Genomic DNA, 21740 nt, shown 5'->3' with positions numbered 1-21740 from the left:
TATTATACTGGGTGCTGCACACCCTAATTTTTGCCCTGATTTTCTTCCTCCTTTTATACATTCGATTGACTTTGTGATTCCACCAGGGTGGCTTGTTTTTTGAGTTAGTTCTGTACTTCTTCCTGGTGGGTATAGCTGCCTCTATGCAGCTATTAACATGCTTGTACAGGGTTTCTGTGAATAGTTCTGCATAGGCAAAAGTGTTCACAGGGTTTACGGCGGCTTGAAATTTTGCCAGGTTCTCACTTAATAGCAGGAGGTTAGCCTTAGAATAGCTCTGAATATTACACGTTTAGCTGGGGGTCCAGGTTTTATTTTTACTTGAAAGGAGAGCATTTTGTGGTCTGACCTTATCAGGGAAGGCATTACAGAAGGGGGTGTACAGCAGTCTCCCATATTAGTGAGGACCAGATCCAGTATGGTTGCACCCCCAGTTGATGTATTGACTATCTGGTCCAGGAAGTTTATGTTTGCAAAATCCAGGAATCTCTATGCCTGTGCGTTTGGTGTTGTATAGGATTCCAAGTTAGTAGTGGGGTAATTAAAGCCACCTATGAATATGGTATTGGGTTTGATGGTTAGTGTTTCTAATAAGTTCAAATACATAGTATGGGTTTCCTTGGTCATAGAGGGGGCCTATAGCTTGCAAGGAAGTGGTATTGCATTTTACCTGTGCTGATTTAAACATGGAGCATCTCAAGTGCATTGTCCTGTTTGACCAGCCTAGAAGTATATTTAGTTTTGATGTAAATAGAGACCTCTCCACCTTTAATCCCTGCCTGTGAAGTAGCTGGCCTAAATGTGTGGAAGGCATTATAACCTTGCACTGTTGGTGTGCTCTCCGCGGCTTTAAACCATGTCTCAGTGATCGCACAGATAACAACATTCTCTAGGGTGAAGAGAGCTTCTAGGGAGTGGAGTTTTTTGTTTAGGCTTATAGCATTGAGCAGTAATGCCTTTAGATTTTCTTGGTTTTGATTTGCTATGTTGGAAGTACTTTAGATTTGGCATTGCCTAAAAAAGGCACTATGGGGAAGAGAATGTTTTAGCTAATATTCAAAAGCCTGGAGTGGAGTGGTATAGACCATCCTTGGCAAAGCAGCGTGGTCTGTTGACCATCTTCTTCCATGGTGACAGATATTGCACCCCCTTAGAATAACACCAGAAACTAAGCCAATTATTAAACTCAGTCATCTTTTGTTCATATTGTGGCATCATCCTTGGAGAAGGTAAAACGCATTTAATTTTAATTTAATTTTAGCTGCCACACTAGTTCTTTATACTCTAATAATCTCTCCATGTCACATTCTTCTTCAATGTAAACAATTTTATCAATAAAAAAGACTAGCAAGCCTCTAAGTGTCTACTTAAAACATTCCTTTGTTTGTTCTTTTTCTCATTAATGTCATATAAATGTTATATAACTCAATAAACTCCACAAAACTTCACAAAATGCAAACCTGGCCACGGTGACTCTGACTGTGGAGTGGGTTTTAGTGTGTGGCGTGCGTCATAGTTGCTGTGGCCAGGTTTGCTTTTTTGAGGTATCATATAAATGTTCCATAATTATATCCCTCACTCTCTTTACAGTTTTTCTAATGTAAAATGCTGTGCATGACAAACATGACACACTGCTTAAACAGCTCATTTTATGTGGCTATCATGTGATTAATCCCTTCCCTCCTTAGGGGATTAAGGTGTCTCAAATGTCTTTTTTGTCCATCTTTTAATGTTTCTGTCCAGTTTTCCTTCATCCTCCCAAGGTGCATCTTATGACCTGCTTCATAAACGTGACTGCCACTGTTCTTCTGCCTCATCCTCGTCTTCCTCTGTCTTATGTCTGACATCCTAATCATCACTTACTTCTCTCCTTCCTGCTCAGTCTCTTTCATGGTATCTTGTTTTCATTCCCCAAATGTACATTGTCAGTCCATCTCACTTTGTGTTCTCCCTGACTATTATTTTCAATTCTTTAGTCATCATTTGTTGTTATTTTATTCTTTTGTTTAAAATGTTATAAATATATGTGGAATGAAACCATGCACACATATATTATAACAATGATTAAAACACAGCAAAAAAGAAGAGGTTGAGGAGAAGAAGCAGGGCACTTTGAAATATGATGAAGAAAAGCATACCTGTGCTGCTGCTAAATATTGATGGTATTTTGTTATTATTTTATTAGTTCCAGACACAATCCAGACAATAAATTAGAGACCTTAATAAGAAATTTAATAGCCCCTAGCATGGCATCCTAACAAAGAAATACATAATGAATATGTGCAAAGAATATTGTGTAGTTAATAGGCACACTTATTCACAAGCCTCTACATCTCAGTTAAATAACACAAACCTTAGAATGAAGTAAATGGAAAGCCGAATGACACGTGAGCGTTGAGCTGCATGGATTGTCATTAAACTACATTTTTCAGGTAATGCCTGCAAGACATTAGTACAAGAAGATTTTCACAAGTTATCCTGTTGAAGTGTTTGAGCAAATGTTGAGGTGCACTTACATATCTAGCTATCTATGAAGCTAAGATGGCACCACCATGATAGCAGTGGCCTCTGCGGCTCCTGTTGTGCACTTAAGTTTTTTTGTTGTGTTACTTACCATATTGTGGAGTTGTAGGGCCATTCGTCTGGTCGGGTGTATGTCCGGTGTCAACAGTTATGTTTGTGATGTCTGTTATGTCAGTGGCATCCCAATATTTTGGTTGTTCTTCCCTTACCTTGGAACTTTGAATCTTGAAGATGGGCTTTCAGTGTGAGTAGGTGTGTTGGGTGCAGAAGCGGAAGCCGAGTTTGCCAGCGCGAAATTCAAAATAGGATTATGTCTTGTTGGGTCAGAGAATCCAGAATGGAGGTAAAATGGAAATATGGACAGTTTTTTTTTTTTTCAAGCTATGCTGGTGATAGAGAGGCTGGTGAGTTGTGAAGAGGGCAAGATCATGGTGTGGTCATGACCATTAGGGCCTTCAGTTAGCTGCAGAAGTACATCGGTGGATGGGTTTATGGATTGTTTGTGGCTCCTTGGTGGACAGAAGGAATGTTTCTGGTGTTGAGTGGAATGCAGGAATGTGGCAGCTGATGTTTCTGTACCTGTGGTTGAACTTAGACTCGAGTAGTTGGTGCTGGAATTGGATTGTAGCGGTTGTAGCTTTTGGCACCGTTGGTTGGCTCGTACTGTTGTTTTGTATTTTTTTTTGTTTATGTAAATTGATTTTTCATGTTTAATATTGTTGATGGGTCTGGGGGTTTCCAGTTAGAGGCTTGTTAGGTCTGCAGCTTAGCTAGTATTTAAAGTAATTTCATTCAGCTGCGCATTTGTTGGTGCATGTAGTTGAATGACAATAAAGTTGAATCTTGACTCTTGTATGTGAATGCATTTATATACATATTTATATATGTTATATTGCATTACATTTATTTATTGGTAGAAGGACTCAAACTTGCCAGGTAAATTCCAAATAAATGCATTTGACAGTCAAGCTTCATCTTTTTTTCCTTCTGCTTTGCACACTGGTGTGTACCTCTTGAATAATTTCATGGATTCTGCCGCTGATAACCTTTTGGGGAGTCAATGACCCTCTTCTTCAATGAGTTGTTTTGCAAATGCATGGAGCAGGTGATCCCCACAATCAGCTCTACTGCTTCTGTACCATTCTACCCTTTCATCTGTTTCTCTTCACATCAAACTGGAAATAAATAAATAAATAAATAAGTCTTCCTGATAGGACCTTTTGTGCCTCACTCTGTCTCCCCATGTTTTATCACCTCCACTTAGAAGATCTCCAACTCCTCTTGTTTCTGCTTGTACCATTTTCTCTCCATCCCCTATACCTTTCTGTTGACATTCCTCTGGACAATCTGATAACCATTTCCTTGTACGGCTTGCAGACCTGCACACATTACTCCGTATGTGCCTGAACTAGTACATGAGAATCATCTCTCCTTCCTCCATCTATTCCCCTGATGATATAACCCTCATTGCGTTTGCTTCGGCCATAGCTCTGTTAATTCACAATGTCTTTTAGCACTCCACGATTCTGTTACTGCTCTGTTCTTATCCGTTCCTCTCCCTCAGCTGAAACTTTGACAGTTCTTGCCAGGGTTGATCTGGCGCAGGAGTATTACTTTTTATCTGTCAGCACTTAGCCTCGTTTTCTTTTTTTCTACCAACCTGTTAGTTTTTCCGAGTCTCTCCTTACATTCTTCCTTTGTCCTGTCCTTATGATGTCATCAGAATGCTGAGCCGATTCTGTGTTCCTGACATGCGTGTAGAATAAGCCCATTGCTGAGGTATCATGACAGTTATATGCAAGCTATTTCTCTAGTCAGACATTGACCAGATGTGTCAAGGACAAGAGTCACATTTTGAATTTATCATTGGTATGAGTACTTTGTGTTTATACTCCCCTGGAATTTCTTTAATTTCACTGCCCAGTAGGTAATATTTATAAGTGATATTTCTTGTAGCATTCTATTGCAGATGAACAGTGCTAGAGTCCTATTTATCAAGCAATGTCAAACCATAAACATCTGGAGCATAACTGTGTTTGTGAGGAGCAAGAAAGACAGAAGTACTGGAGGACAGGGAGCTCACGTGAGGGCTGTATCCCCCCCACACACATCCTGCTATATGAGTACGCACTTCCCCTGAGGTTGTCGCTACAAGGGAGGCTACACACGTATTTTCTGAAAAAAGACTGGAATGTAAGATTAGGGACAAAAAAGTGAGCCACTCCCCCCCACCCCCACCACTGCCGTAAATGGATAAAGCCCTGACTACGGACCAGCTGACCTGAGTTTCATTAGTGTTAGGCCACTCTGGTGGTATAGAGAGATAAAGTCCAGACTACAGCCCAGGCAACCTGAGTTTGATTAACAACTCATGACTTATGGAGTGGCAGGTAGGGATGGACGTTACCATCTGGTTGTGGAAGGGCAGTCCTGTGGGCATCCCCTATGATGTTCTTGGTGGAGGCTGGCGACATCACACTGGTAGGTGTAGTCAAAAGGGGGGAAAGGAAGGGCAGAGGCATAACTGAGCCACTACTGAAGCAGGGTACATGTGGTACTTAATTACAACAACGATTGTCCTAAACTCCATAACATTCTGAGTTTGGCTTGGGGTAGTAGTTTTGATATAGGGCTTAAACACAAACTGGGGGACAAACCACATATTGTATATAGTAGAGGTAGGAATTTGAAGGATTTTCTTGAAACATACGGGACAGCATTAAAGGAACATTATAGGTCCCGGATGTACAAATGCGGATGCTGTAGTTATTGTAAATATATTAATGATGGTCCCTATGTGGCAGTTGAGGGATACTATCGAACCCTTGAATGCCCACGTAGGGGCACTTCTACTACCTCTAACATTGTGTATATTGCAACATGTATCACATGCTTGGCATTCTATGTGTGGAAAACCACACGGAGATTAAAGGACAGAATTGCCGAGCATGTTAGGGACATCAGAAACAAGAAAAACAGTAGTGCAGTGTGCAAACACTCAGTACAGCGTTCCAATTTTAAAAGATTTCTGTTTTTTATTATTGATAGGGTTAAATAGAACTTAAGGGGTGGCAATTATAAAATTGCCCTTGAGGTGTTTGAGACAAGGTGGCAATTGAGACTGAATGCTAAAAACTTTCCAGGGATCAATGATGCTATTCTATTGTGCCACTTTTGAAGCAGAAATCGTTGGTTATTTAGACTACAGGAGGAAGTTAAAATACACCATACTCATTATTGCACCTTATGTTAGTTCAGCTTCTGGGGATTCAATTTTTGGGGTTGTTTATGTGTGTGTTTTAAAGCTTTTAACAACATATTCTACATTGATTTTTTAATATGTATTTTTATCATGTTATGGTCCAACTGGTTTATGTAATGTCATTAAGTTTTTGATATTTAAAAGGAAGTGATGTTTTAATTAATGACTCTGATGAAGCCTGGGATGTGCAGGTGAAAGCACTTAGTCATTTTTGGTGGAATAAAGCAGTGTTTCCTACATCATCATTGTGGTGTGCTCTGCATTTTTATTTTGGTTAATTTTTCTTTGCAGTTGTTTCCACCCCTTGTGAGATGGTTCGACTGTGTCACATAGTGCATACCCTCACTGCATGGCTAAGCCTCATATACTTCACTTTTACATAGTGAGGGGTAGATTAATATCTACACTGCATGGCTTCACTTTCAACATATAGAGTGAGGGCAAGAGTAACAGTGTAGGTAGGACAAAAAACCCAGATGAATATTAACAAAGAGAACCCCCCTCCAAATGTCCTGTGACCCTTGACCAGCCCCAGTTCATTGGGTAAGCCAGGGGAGTACATGTAGGAGCTGGTAGACCCATCAAGGAAGGAGGCACAGCAGTAATAGATCACAGAATGAAGTTTAGGTGTGAGAAAGAGAGCAAAAAAAGTTTGACTAGAGTCATAGGCACTTAACAGTACAGCCATGAGGATAGGTTTGTCGTTCTTGGGAAAGGGAGATACAGGATAGTATGCACACTACCATTAACCCTCTGAGGAGGTGCTGTGACAAAAATACATGCCCTGGGCATGGACATTAGGCTCAACAAGTCACCAGTCAATAGTAGCCTTCACAATGAGTGTGCATAAGTGAACACTTGCATGGACAAGGCCTTGCGAGCCACTGTGGTAAAATATTTTCCACACCTTCCTAGCCAATGGGATAAGGTTAGGATATCAGATGTTCCCATTTTTGGAATACTGTTGGGACAACAAAAGATTTTCATGCTTAGCTTAATGATACCCCCCCCCCCCAGACAGCTGACACCTCAGCTCTATGTGGAATCCCCTGAGACAAGGAGCAAATGACCACTTTCTGATTGATAGGAGGTTTGATGGTCACCACCATGGGGACAAATGTCAACCCAAAAGAATATCAAAAACTGCTGATATCATAAAATTACACATACAATGACTTTTATGGTTATTGCACATAATTTTCAACAAAGTCAGTTTATGATCCTTCAACATAAATAATAGATTGCATTTCCAAATCTTGCCTAATGACTAATTGTGCACAAAGACCATGAAATCACCCCTAAGGGTGAACTGAATTTTTAACTATATCATTTACATTTATTCATTCATTTTAAATACCTGCTTTATCCTGTTCAAGATCACAGCAGAACTGTACATATCTTAGCAACCACTGGGCATACATCAGAGAACTTAACCTGGATGGATGTTTGTCCATTGCAGATTACTAGGATATACATTCAAACAAGTACTACACACACACACACACACACACACACACACACACACACACACACACACACACACACACACACACACACACACACACACACACACACACACACACACACACACACACACACACACACACACACACACACACAGGACACTTTAAAACCTCAATAACTCATTTGCATCATAAAACAGGGAGGTGTGGATAGCCAAAGGATGTGGCAGGAGCCACAGGACCTGTACCTTGACCCCCCCCCCCCCACACACACACACACACACACACACACGCACACCAGGAGTGCTGCTTAAGATATACTTGTTCCTCTTTTATTATTTCTGAAATGTAAAAACAAAGTTCTATATTTTGCCAAAGCTTGGCAAAGAGAAAGTACCATTTAATAAATTGTTAGTTCTGCAGCTTAGCTAGTATTTATTTATTTATTTGCATATTGATTGTTTTTTAACTGGGTAGGTGGGCTGGTCCAAAGAACCTTTTCTACCACGACTTGGGCCAGTAAGGTAAATACAACAGTAATAGCAAAGTACAACAGATTGTAGTACAAACACCTAGAATCAACAATAAATGTTGCATAAAATAACAAAATGCAGTTATATAATAGAGTAAATAGCAGTCCAACATTATATGCTGTGTGACATGGTTAGCCCACATCTCTAAAACAGTTACATTTACTCTCATTAGCAAGATGTTTTCATTGAGTTTTTGAATGACCTGAGAGTTTCTGACAATCTCATATCTTCGAGGATGGCATTCCAGAAGGCAGGAGCAAGTCTGGAAAATTATCTTTCCCAAATATTAAGCATGAAGCGTGTCCTCTGTAACCAAATAGAGTCTGAGGTATGCATACCTCTCAACAGTCTAGATTTTCACAGAATACCCTGGTTTTTGCCCCATATTTTTGGTTTGTTCCTCATAAAATGTGTGGTTTTCTGGCAAATCACTGAAGATTGAAGTCATTAAATAATGACATACAATTAGGTTTTAGACTTCATATCCTTCAGAAAATGCATGTTATATGGCTATATGGTAGCTATGTTATATGGGTTGGAAACAGTGGCATTGACAAAAAGGCAAGAGTTTGAGCTGGATGTGGCAGAGTTAAAGATGTTAAGATATGAACTGGTGTGACGAGGGTGGACAGGATTAGGAATAAGTATATTAGAGGGTCAGCCCAGGTTGGAAGGTTTGGAGACAAAGCCAGAGAGGCAAGATTACATTGGTTTGGACATGTGCTGAGGAGGGATGCAGAGTATATTGGGAAAAAGATGCTAAGGATGAAGCTACCAGGTAACAGGAAAAGAAGAAGGCCTAAGATAAGGTTTATGGATGCAGTGAGAGAGGACATGCAGGTGGTTGGTATGACAGAGCAAGATGCAAAGGACAGGAAGACATGGAAACAGGTGATCTGCTGTGGCGACCCCTAACTGGGACAGCTGAAAGAAGATGATGATCCTTCAGAAAATGCATGTTAACACAGAACCTGTTATTCTAACAACATTCAAGTTTATATTTAAAATTTGTCCCTATTTGTGTGCCCCCTCCCCCCACATTCTTTTAGGCTTTGTCCAGATTTCCTGTGCAAAACATTGAAAGGCCGGTTTATTCAGTAAAGGTGGACAATAAATACTGTAAAAAATTTAAATATAAGTGCATTCAGGAGAAGAGACGTTCTGGCATCAACTGGGAAGCAGTTTGTTTAGCTTAGGGTAGAGCTATAATGTGGTTTATGAGCAATGTGTTGATGTAGCATGGATTCTTTAATTCGTTAATTCATCGGGGACAAAGCAACTTTCATGGTGAGTGAGTTTCACTTTATAGCTAATTATAAACACTTTTTCAACTGACTGTTGGAGTGAAGAATTATGCAATGAACAAGAAGCAATGCTAGGAAATGTATATTCTAATACTGAAATTGCAGCACAATGGGATGCCTGGCGTGTGGAGTTAAGTTAGAAATTTTGTAAGACATTTTTGAATTGTTTCATGTCTTTATTGATTTGAGACTTAGTATGTGTACAGAAAATGAGGTGCTGGTCCATTACAAGACCCAGGTATTTTTGTTGTGTAAGATGGGAGGGAAGAATGCCTGAAGGATCAGAGATGTTGATGGTAGGAAACTTTTTAGAGTTTTATAGGGGTACCAGACACCATTATGGGGGTTTTGACAGTGTTTACTTTAAGCTTATAACTTTCAAACTAATTCCAGATGGTAGAGAAGTCACTTTGGAGTTCATTGGAAAGAAAATGGTGGCTATAAACACACAAAGTTGATAGAAGGGCGTTTCCATGGGTGATGACCAATGACGATAGAAAGGGACAGTACAGAATGTTGGGGAACGCCCTTACTAGCAAGTCCAGCAATTGCTGTTAGAACCTAGAAGTTGAAAAAAGTGGTGATAGAGACAACTTTTTATACCACATCAGAACTTCAGAGGAAACCTATATCAAAAAGCTTTATAGGACAACACTGTTAGTCATTGTGACTTTCTCTGGATCTACTAATGCTGACAAAGTATATTTCATTTTGAATGGAGACTGATATGGGGGGAAGTTTTCTACCTGCCCAGTGTTTATTTTTTCCAAATGGTTGCACGTGCCAGGATTTAGCCAAGTGCTGAATACCATGCTGCCGTGACATCTACTATCTCAGATGTTTCTGCGTGTGAATGACTTTTCCCATGTAAGTCATTTAAATAAAACATTTTTGAACTCTGCATATCTTTTCAGCTCTCTGACCAATTCCCACAAAACTTGGCATGTTTACTGTCCTAGCTAACATTGCATCACACAGTCTTTCTGCCACAAATCAGACAGCAGGCACAAGTTTTACTGCTGAGCAAATCATTTACCTTCATGACTCAGAATTCAGCCAAGACCACAGCTGTCTTGTCATACAGCTAAAATGGAAATTTTAAAGTCAGTCTGTGTGCATATTTGTATGTATGCCGGCTTGTACATTTTTTGTGCACGTGTGTGTATGTGCGTAGGCGTGTGTGTGCATTTGTATATATATTTATTCTTAGTGTAGTGATTAGTTATTTATTGATGTCGAACTATTTCTGACTTTCCCTTATTTATCCTGCCTTGCTGTGTTTATATAAAATTCTGTCACAGAAATGCCTTGATATCTTTTATGTGCATCAGAAAGAAAATATTGTCCTTTTTGTTTCTGCACCTCACTCAAGGATGTCTGGAACAAAACCAGAAAGGATTATGATTTTCAAAATCAAGACTATTTAGGGCATGTTCAATGCAATGTCCTTGTAAACTGTACCTTGTTTACTCAGTCTGATGGGGAAGCAAGCAAGAAACTACATTTTGTCTTTGTCATTGATACAGACATTGAAAATAGGAGCAAAACATTTAAATATGCAGGTCATCTCTAGACAGCAGCTGTGTGAAGCTTGGTACATCAAATCTAATAAGGTGAAGCAAAGACAGAGAAAAAAACTGAATACGTGATCATAGGCACCAAAATTCTGTGTCTAGACAGGCAGTAAACCCATTCAGTATCTCACAGACTAGTTTTTTCACAGCTATTAAAAAAGTTAAAAAGAATAAAAAATCTAGCCTTCCCTAAATAACTGAGTGATGTGGAAAACAGGTCTGCTGTGCAGAATAAAGTATTATTTAGATTAAATTCAAACCATATAACAATAAGAGCACATCTACCGTTCTCTCATATCTTGGTGTAACAGATAGTTTCTTTACAATCCTATACAGTTTATGGCTGTTTTTAGAAAGATAAGTGATAAAGATGAATAACAGCATAATAAGATATGTGTCCTACACTTTAACATTGACAACACGGTAATATTGAGTTTAAAACCTAAGGAGTACATTTCCCACTGCACCCTCTCCCCTAGTTTGCTGTCCAGACCCTAGTCTCGGGTGCCATTTGTGCTTATATCCCTAATGCTGTCTGCTCAGTTGCTTCTTTTTCTCAATGCTTTGATTTCTCACTGGATTTCATTCACCTCATACAGTCTCTTTGTAAGTTTGTTAACTGCGAATAGTGCCAGAGAACAGGGGACTGTGCGGGATACCATTATGAACGCAACTGATCGAGTGAACACAGCAACACAGTGTGTCCCATTGGTGGCCGTGGGAACTGTCATGCTACCACATAATGGAGCATGTCTCATGATAGGAACATGGAGGCATTTTAGAACTTCAGAACATAATGCAATCTGTTTTACTTTTGAGAACACAAAACAGGTTTCTGTTCATAGGAGCAGCCAGGCACACACCATGAACACCAGTGTGTGCTTGTTTTTCAAAAGTATTTATTTTGTGCAATGACAGCTGCTAAATTATTTCATAAATGTTAATGTAGAAAGCCTGGCTGACTAAATGTCTCTCATTTCTTAACTAGTGAAAAGTATGCAGTTCAGAAACTTCAACTGTTTGTTTTGGGGAGGAAGAGCTCTAAATTCTTGAAGCTAACTTACTTATATCATATCCCAATGGTTATTTAATGTCATTTTCAAATGCTGTTTGAGTTCAGTTATCCATCTAAGTGTGTGAAAATGTTTAGGTTACAATCATGGTGTAACGTTATTCAACTTTAAAACGCCCCTGTATTTTACATTTGACATGGCATTTGTTTTTGGTAGCATATTTGCTTTGTATTCATCTTTCAGTGCTCACCGTATCCTTTTCAGGGGATCAAGGGATACAAACATCCCATGATTATAACAACAATATAGCCAACAATGGATGAGAAGCCAGTCTGTCTGAGCATCCATGCACACACTTACACCCTAGGTGAGATCCGAATGAGACAATAAAGCACTCTAAGGCAGCAATGTCAACCACTACAACATTGTGCAGCCTGTTTACATTTAGTTACTTTTCACTTTTTCTTTTGATAACTAGACAAAAAGACAATGGTTAGGAGATCCTCTTCAAGACAAATCTGACAAACGTTGGCAAGTTAGCTAAAATATGTAGATCAGGAAATAATTAGAGGTTGTAAAGGGTTAAGCTGATGTCTGTAAGCTATATTGTATAAGCTCTTCATATGGCTCATTAATAAACTTCTTGATTATATTATCATTACGTACAGTATAGAATAACACCTGTTAAATGCACTCCAGTCTGCATTTCTCTCTTTTTAGTTGTCCTTGTAGCTGCCATTTAAGATACAGTAACTTATTTACACATGGGTGTTTTTCATTCATATTTAATATTGATGATTGATCATATTTAATATTTACAGTGCAGGGGTAGCATTGTCACCTCACAGCAACAGGTTCTCTGGTTCGATTCTTGGCTGGAGTGCCTTCTGTGTGGAGTCTGCATGTCCTCCCTGCGTTTGTGTGGGTTTCCTCAGGGTACTCTGGTTTCCTCCCACATTACAAAGACATACATCTGGAGCATTTCTCCCCAGGCCTCCACTGAAAATTGGCTTTGTTCCAAGTCGGACTTTCCTGGTAAACAAATATTAAATAAATAAAAATAATAAATAAAATGATGTGCAGAAAAGCATTGATTGATTTGTTTAGAAAGTGACAACATTAACTGGATGTAATGGTGATCAGTACTGAACTTGTTAGCCAGCATTGCCATTTGTCCACAGCTACCACTCAGACAGCTTCTGCATATAAAGATCAAATGACAGAATTTAGACTCTAAAATGGCACAGATGACAATATTTATCTTGTTTTCTGAATATTACATTCCATATCAATGAAACAAAAATTAGTGCAGATCAACAGTGCAATTCCTTGAACCTCTTTCACACTGGATTGTAATTACAGACACTGTGGTTATGATCCAGTCTTTTAATCCACCCATGCCAATATACTCAGTTTAGGCTGTGCTGTAGTCTACAAGCTGTAACATATCTGTTCAGTCTGACTCTTGCAATCAAAGTATTACCTTACAGTTTCAAACCTACATGAGTCGTACCTCTAGTAAAGGATACTGCACTATCGATTGCATATGAGTTCCCTTTACCTACATTTTTGGAACAATTATCTATGAATAAATATTAGAATATATTATAAAATATAATAGTGTCAGTCATAGGCAGCACAGCTTTTGCTCCGCCACACGTACACATGACAGTTCTGTTACAGCTATGATCAGATTTACTCCAACATGGAACAACATAAACTAACCTGCACAGTATTTCTTCAGCTGAAAAGAGCATTTGATACTGTTGACCACACCTTGCTACTCCCTAGACTTGATGACATAGGATTCTGTACTGTCGTCCTAAAGTGATTTAAGATGCGTCTTTCTAACCAAACCTTTATATTTCTCAGTTCCAACAATTTCTTTACTTCATGTGGAAACGATAAATAAGTACCTCAAGGTTCAGTACTTGGTCCCCTCTTATTTTTCACACTTCATAAATGACCTTACCTGGAATCTGCCACTTTCAGGTGTGGGATGTATGTTAATGATGTTCTCCTTACTAACTGTAGCAAAAACTAGTTCAGTTTGACAAATTAATATTGAATTCTTGTACATACAGTAAATTATGTTCAGTGTGTGTTATTTATTTATTTTATTTATTTATTTTTATTTTACATTTGTTTACCGGGATAGTCCGACTGGATACATGTCCATTTTCAATGGAGGCCCGGGGAGAAAAGCTCCACATAGACAAACTTACATAGATTGCACAGAAGTTTGCAAACAATTATAAAAACAAAGTGATTATATACAATGGCTTAGTAGTGTTCCCTAGTTGGGACTCACAATTCTCATGGACAGACACAATTAAAAGTAAGAGACATCAGATTGGAAGCAGAGCTTGGTGACGTACTTATAAGTTATGATAATTACAAAATATGCTTTCAGTTTATAACTTAATCAGGGTTGGTACATGGACATAGCCAATTCACTTTGAGATACCGTTTGAAGTTTTTTTTGAAGAGACTTTTGGAGGATTGTAGGGTTATATAGTTTGGCAACGAATTCCAGGTTTTGCCAACTAAGTTGGCAAACAGGGATTCACCAGCAGAGTTATTAGCTTTGTGGGTTTGGACCAGTAGTTTATCGGTGTTTGTTTACACTTAATAATTTTTTGTATCCCTACTCTCTTGTAAGCATTGTAACTTACGTTATATTTTCATTGCGCTTGTACCATCTTGTACTCAAGATACCTGTTTTGTATTTCACCTAGGCTAAGCCTGTAAATTGGTCAGAACTGATCAATCCCCTTGTTTGTTTATCTTTAGGCTTTTCCTGGTTAGAGGTCACCACAGTGGAACTCTGGTCTGCTAATGATTGTCAGTAGATTTTCACAAAGGCCGAGGTGCCAGCTCGACGTCCAACCTTCAATGAAGGCACGCCCATTTACGCATGTCTTTCGAATGCCCACCCAATCGTGGGGAGGACATGCAGACTCCACACAGAAGGCACTCCCTGTACTCCATCCGAGAATCGAATGGGAGAACCTCTTGCTGTGAGGCAACAATGCTACCGTTGCACCACCACGGTTAAACTTATCAATCCCCTACTCCCCCTAAATACATTTAAATGTATTAAAAAATCAGCTTCCGAATGATTTCATGGCAGAAGTGAATTCCTTATGACAAATTAATCGATTATCAGAAAAAACTCCAGTACTCTCCAAAAATTAAGAAATAGTGTAGAATTCACTTCTGCTCCTGCTGGTAGGAATTCTAGAAGTCCTGACTGTAGCAGTGACTAGTACCGAGGGACATTGTGATGTATAGATCTTCAGACATAAGCAACTCAGATGGAAAGTGAAAAATTAGGAAATGAAAAAAGAAAGAGAAACATTTGAGAAGTGGTGAAAGATGTTCACAGTCTGTTATACTTAAGATTTAAATTGTATTAAATGAAGGAGAAATACTTAGATCAGAGTAGAAGATCATACTAGACTAAGATAAAATAGAAATTAGATGATAGTGTAATTGGATAACTATTTGAAGATACTAAAGTGATGCTAAGAAAGATACCTCAATGTTTCCAGAGCTCCGATGGATGAAGTTAGAACTGTGACCCAGGCGATCTACATCTAGTTAGCGGGTTGGGTGCAGGAGGAGAGTGTCAGCTCAGCCAGATAGGGTGCAGGGAGGTGGTCCAACTGGTGCAGTTCCAGTACTCACATGAATTGTAGTGTTCACGACATATGCTCAAAGATATGTGCTTGGCTGTGTTAAACTGGCTACAACAGAGTATATGTGGAAGAATTAATGTAGTAGGGAGGTTTTGCATACCCTGTGGTGAGCACACTCATCAACCACCAAAGATGAGGTCCAGGACAATTACAAATAAAATCTTTCCCCTTACCAGTTTCTAAGAGATGATGGGCTGAATGGTTTCCAGGTGCTAACTCAGGTAGGTTTCCCAGCCTGGGGACAATTATGATCCGTCCCCAGAGCATAGATGGCCTCAGTCCTGTGGGATAATGCCAGACCCTCTGGTTAGTGGGATAAGAGTAGCAAAGCACTAAGACCTGTTAAGAGAGTTAGAAAGACCAGCGCATCTTCATGGCTGTTAGGTAATGACTAGTGATGACTAACGCATCTTCATGGCTGTTAGGTAATGACTAGTGATGACCAATGCATCTTCATGGCTGTTAGGTAATGACTAGTGATGACCAATGCATCTTCATGGCTGCGTAGGTAATGACTAGTGATGATCTGTTTCACTGGTCTCACTCCCTGCACCCAGTGGAGTTTAGAGATGGAAACTGTGTAGCACCTTCCTCTTGAGACAGGATGAGACCCTAGTGGGGGAGTATAGGTTGGCTGAGGTGGATTAGGGAAATGAAGGGGCAGTCCAGAGACAGGTGGCTTAATGTTAAGTAAGTGTGAGGGGCAAAAACTATATAAAAATACTCAGAAAAGTCCTAAAACTCAGGGCCATAAAGTGGTTAAAATCGGATTGAAAGAACTAATGTACACCAAAGGAGCTTGGAATGACGAAGTCAACATGAAAATGCTGACTTTTCCAAACATTCTTTGGTTCCTATGGAATAAGGATGCCAGCAGTCAGCAAAACTGTCCAAGGTATTTGTAATTCTGAGAATAGTACAATAAAAAGGTGTGAATAAAGTATCCAGTTTCAGTTATTCTAGGTGATGTCCTGTATACGAGCATGGGCTTTTATTGAATATGCATAAACATTACAACTAATGCTGAATATACCAGTTCTTACAAAATGCTGTTCTTTCTCATAAATGTTGTAATGATATCTTTATCTAGAGTCAGAGTGAGACCAGTTTCACAGCTGATTCTTATACATGGGTTGCATGAACTTTACCAAGGACAAGATTGGTAACCTCACATTTTAGGCTGGTAACATTAACAGGAAAACATTTCACTAATTGTCATTATAATAAGGTCTATATTAGAACATCTAAGTTTCAAAACTTTGAATGTTCTAATATCGACCCCTATTCAGCAAAAGCTGAAAACATCGAACATACAGAACAGCAAATTTTTTCCTAGGGAAAAAATTTGCTGTTCCAAAACACATACACACAACACAAGCACACCAAACAAACAGCAATCCACACACATACACTTAAAATCTTACACCTAACCCTACACTAAACTATACACACACCACTAACTATCCAATTACCTTAACCCAAACCCTAACCCTAAGGTCCGTCACTATCGCACACTCACCTCACCCATGCCATAAGCCTAACTCACCTACCCCACCCTAACCCTCACGTCCACACAATCACGCACTTACCTGACCCGCGCCCTAACCCTAACTCACCTAACCCGCCCTAACCCTCACGTCCACACAATCGCACACATACCTAACCCGCACCCTAACCCTAACTAACATAACCCGCACTTAATCGCACACTTACCTGAACCCGACCCATAACTTTCCACCACAGCGCTGAAAATACCGAAGAAACAGAAATGGACAACCGAATTCTTTCCCTAGGAAAAAATTCAGTTTTTTGAATAGGGATCGATATTATAACATTCAGAGTTTTGAAACTTTGATGTTCTAATATAGACCTTTATAATAGCATTTATATAGTCAACATAACTACATACACATTCTGTGCAGCAAATTAAACTGTAGATTATGAAATTATTCTGCTATATTAGCCTCTAAATTCTAAATTTGTCTTTTAAATGTACTGTTCTGACAGTGTGTCAGATGTATAACCAGAGAAAGAAATATCATTTTATTTCTGTGGTGATTACATAAAAGCATTGAAACTATGGCCAAGCCTGTTGTGAAAAATAAACAGCCTTTTCATCCTTATGAACAGAATTTCCTCTGCTTTCCAACAGCTGTTGGCATTTTTCTCGGTGAATACACCCTACTAATCCTGCTTAACTGGATCTCTCACCACTTTGCAGCTTCTTTGTGGCAAGAAATACAAGCGTTCATCTCACCTGCAGGGGACCTATTAGTTTCATTAATCTTCTTGGTGTACTAGGCAAGTTTCTGTAGTGAAACACTTTAGTGCTTATTTGTCAAGTGGCACGCTCACTCACTCGGTCAAATAGTGTTGGACTCCCCTACCCTACCCCTGAACTTGATCCCTCATTCTTCTCTATTTTTAGCAACTGCTAATATCAAGAGCTGCAAAACTATACCGACCTACTAAAGCAATGTGTGTTAGGTTGCTATTACATGCGTAATTTTCTTACCACTAGGAATTGCTACTCTTAACTGCTCCGCTGTCGTGAGGCACACTCCAACTGATTGTTTCTACTGTGGTCTGGTAAGCTGCCTCATGGTTTTCAGGCATCATTTCTGTTCACTCAACCTCTCTTTCCCCTTTCCTTTACAGCTTGTGTCCCATTGCTGGTGTACTCTAACCCAGCAGTTTAATGCTAAAGACACAGGTCATTTTTATGCATTTATCTGCCTAAGCCTGTACTATAATTGTGACACGTGTGAGTTGTATTAGCCTACTGATTGGTTCCAGCTGATATGTACAACAAATAGTGTTTCTGCCCTCTCTGCTCACTTCGCTCCCCTCCCTTCCTCCATATCCCACCCACCCCCAGCAGACTTACACTTATTCTAGCCAAACATCCCTCCCATTACAATCACAACCAACCACACCTGCAACACCAACTCTAACCACACCTCCAGCCTGCCATCAACCTCCCACCTCGAGTACCATGATCCTACACACTCTACCTATACTCTTTACATGCACCGTTCATGCACACATTACATCTTACCAAAACACCATTATACCCCCACCAAACAACTTCCACTGCACAACTACAGTCACCACCCCTCATGTCACACCATCACACTACTCGTACACCTCTCACAACAAATACACCCCAATGCACAACCCACTTAAGCTATCACCTCCACCACACAGACAAAAAGCATCCCTAATGCCTTACAAACTATCCCTCAACCTACTTTATCTATCACCCACTTCACCCAAACAAAAAGCTACCCCAAAACTTAAACTAATTCTCTCATTAATAAAACTAATGTCCTCAGCCATAACAGTACTTGCCCTCAGCGGGGACATCCACCCAAGCCCTGGACCCCACAACTCCTCCACTAATAGTCAGCCTAACAACCTCACCCACCCTCAAATTACATCCAATAGGAAACTAGCTGACCTCCTTATCTTAAGTCTAAATATCAGAAGTATAACCAATAGAATCCATGAACTCCACGCTACCATAGACTTATACTCCCCTGATATTATCATTCTAACAAGAAATCTGTCTCAAACCTCACATTACCAGTGAGCAAATTCTCCCTTCAAGCTACAATATCCTAAGACAAGATGGGCTGCACAAAAAAGGGGGTGATGTAGCTGTAGTGTATAAACAGAATCTTAATATTCAAATCCTAAACTTACCACCCCCCCTAATTGACAAAGAAGAAATAATCTATAACAACCTAAAAGTAAACCAAGACAAAATCATTAGCATAACAGGATGCTACTTCCCACCTGGCAACAATATTCCTCCACTAGAAAACCTCCTCAGCTGGGTAAATCATCACCTTTCACAAGAAACCATAATATTAGGTGATTTTAATATAGACTGGCTATCCTGTTCCAACCACCATCCAGCCCCCCATCTAAATCTTCATGTTGTTTCAACTTATCCAGACTCCCACCAGTATAAATAAGAATTCCAACAAGCATTCTACTCTTAACTGGATACTAGTCAGCAAGAGCCCCCAATCATACACAGCTGGCTGCCTACCGGATAGCCTCAGTGATCATACCCCAACTTTCCTACTCAAAAAACACATATATCAGGCTAAACCCATTACCTATCAGCAAATACGTAATAAAGTAAATTTTAACCCTGATGACTTCATCTCAGCCCTAAAAAACTGAAACTGGACTCCACTAAAATACCTCAACCTTGATGACGCTGTCAAATTTTTCAATACCACCTTCCTTAAAGTCCTAAACACCCATGTGCCCGCAAGATTTACTAGAAATCCAGTCCCTCCCATGGCTACAAAAAGCCACTAGATCAGAAATGAAAAAGCGAGATAGAGCCTGGAATAAGACAAAAAACCTCTCTGATAGACAGAAATTCTGTGAATTACGTAACAAAGTAAAAAAATTAATAAAACAGGACAAAATCCTATATTACCAGTCTGCCCTGAACTCCACCCAAAACAACCCTAAACAATTCTGGCCAACCATCAACTCCATCCTCCACCCAGGTAAAGTAGGAACCCCTCCACCAAACAAAATAAACTCCTCTAAAAACTTTGCCATCGCTTTCAACACTCACTTCACACAAACCGTTCTATCACTAGCAAAACAATACAACCCCTCTCCCCTACCTCCTCTAACTACACCTAGTAACCTGCCCACTGCATTCACTTTCTCTCCTATCCCTACCTCCAACATAAAAAAACTCTTATTGAAACTAAAGCCCACAAAACTAGCAGCTGACAACCTCCCAGCTGAGTACCTTAAAATTGTAGCTGAAGCCCTAGCCTACCCAGTTGCAATCCTGATTAACCAATCTTTATCTGAAAGCTATGTCCCTTCACAATAGAAAATATCCCACATTATCCCCCTCCATAAAGGTGGGCCCTCCACAGAATTCACCAACTACCGGCCCATAGCAATTCTGTCTCCTCTATCAAAAATACTTGAGAGATGCATTCACTCTCAAGTTCTAAACTACCTCCTTACTAACAACTTCCTATCTAACAGACAGCATGGTTTCCAACCATACCACAGCACAACCACTGCCTTACTTGCGTTCAGTAATACAATCCTTCAACATAAAATAATGGTTATTTCAGCTCTGCAACTTTCCTAGACCTATCTAATCCTTATCTCAGTCTGTCACAAACTGGTTCCAGAGCTACCTGACTGACCGCCATCAATCCGTTGTTTAGCATAATGATATATCCCCCCAACTCCCTGTCTCAATAGGTGTTCCCCAAGGATCCATCCTTGGACCCTTACTCTTCTCCATATTCACTAATAATCTAGCCACTGCTACCAAACAAGCCACTCTCATACAGCACGCAGATGATTCCACCATCATCTGCTCAGCCCACTCCCTACCTGAACTTCAAAAGACCACACAGGAAACCTTTTCCTCAGTTGAAACTTGGCTTTCAGGTGCACAATTAATACTTATCCCAAACAAAACAAAACTCCTCCTCTTCCAACCCACTAAACACAATCTAAACACCCACCAATTTAATATTGAAGCCAGTAACAACACCATCATCCCTCAAACAGACCACACCAAACTACTTGGAGTTGAAATCGACAATAACCTCAAGTTTGACGTCCACATCTCGTTAACCATAAAAAAAGTACACAAAAAACTAGGAGCTTTATACAGAAATAAGCAATTCCTCACCAAACCAGCCAAGATTTCAGTTGCAAATAGCCACCTTATCTCCACCCTACTCTACGCCTCTCTAGTATTTACCAACCTAAGGCAAAGTGAGTTAGGTAAACTCGAAGCATGCTACAACAAAATAGCAAATTTTGCCACTGGTGCAAACTACCGTAGCCACCACTGCACCTCACTTAGTGAACTACGCTGGCTAGAACTCCCTCACCTCCTTCAATGGTACCAAATCTCACTCGCTCACAAACTACTAAATCATCCTCTAAATGTCCCCTCCCTCCAAAATCTACTCCAACCCTATCATATCACCAGACCACTATGCTCCAGCAACAAAAATCAATTACAGGTAACTAGAACCAGGAACTCTGCTGGAGAAGCTCTCTTCTCCTACACCATAGGAAAATTATAAAATACCCTTCCACACACTATAACTTCTGTGTCATCACGCACTAACTTCAAAGCTGCTCTAAAATCTCATCTAAAAGAGCACTGGGCATGCCCCTGTAACAAACCTCTCTAAAATCTCTACCCCAACCTCTCTAATCCCTTTCTTCCACTCCTCTAACTACCTCGGACTGCAGCCAAATGCATTGCTTGTAAACCTATATCTCAGCTTTAATCTTAGCCACTGTTATTCAAGGGTAATAGCTGCTAGCTCAGCTATTAAATACTTGC

This window comes from Protopterus annectens, chromosome 2.part1 (assembly GCF_019279795.1).
Source record: "Protopterus annectens isolate FY-2018-M chromosome 2.part1, PAN1.0, whole genome shotgun sequence".
Lineage (NCBI taxonomy): Eukaryota > Metazoa > Chordata > Ceratodontiformes > Protopteridae > Protopterus > Protopterus annectens.
This window is presented reverse-complemented; position numbering follows the sequence as displayed.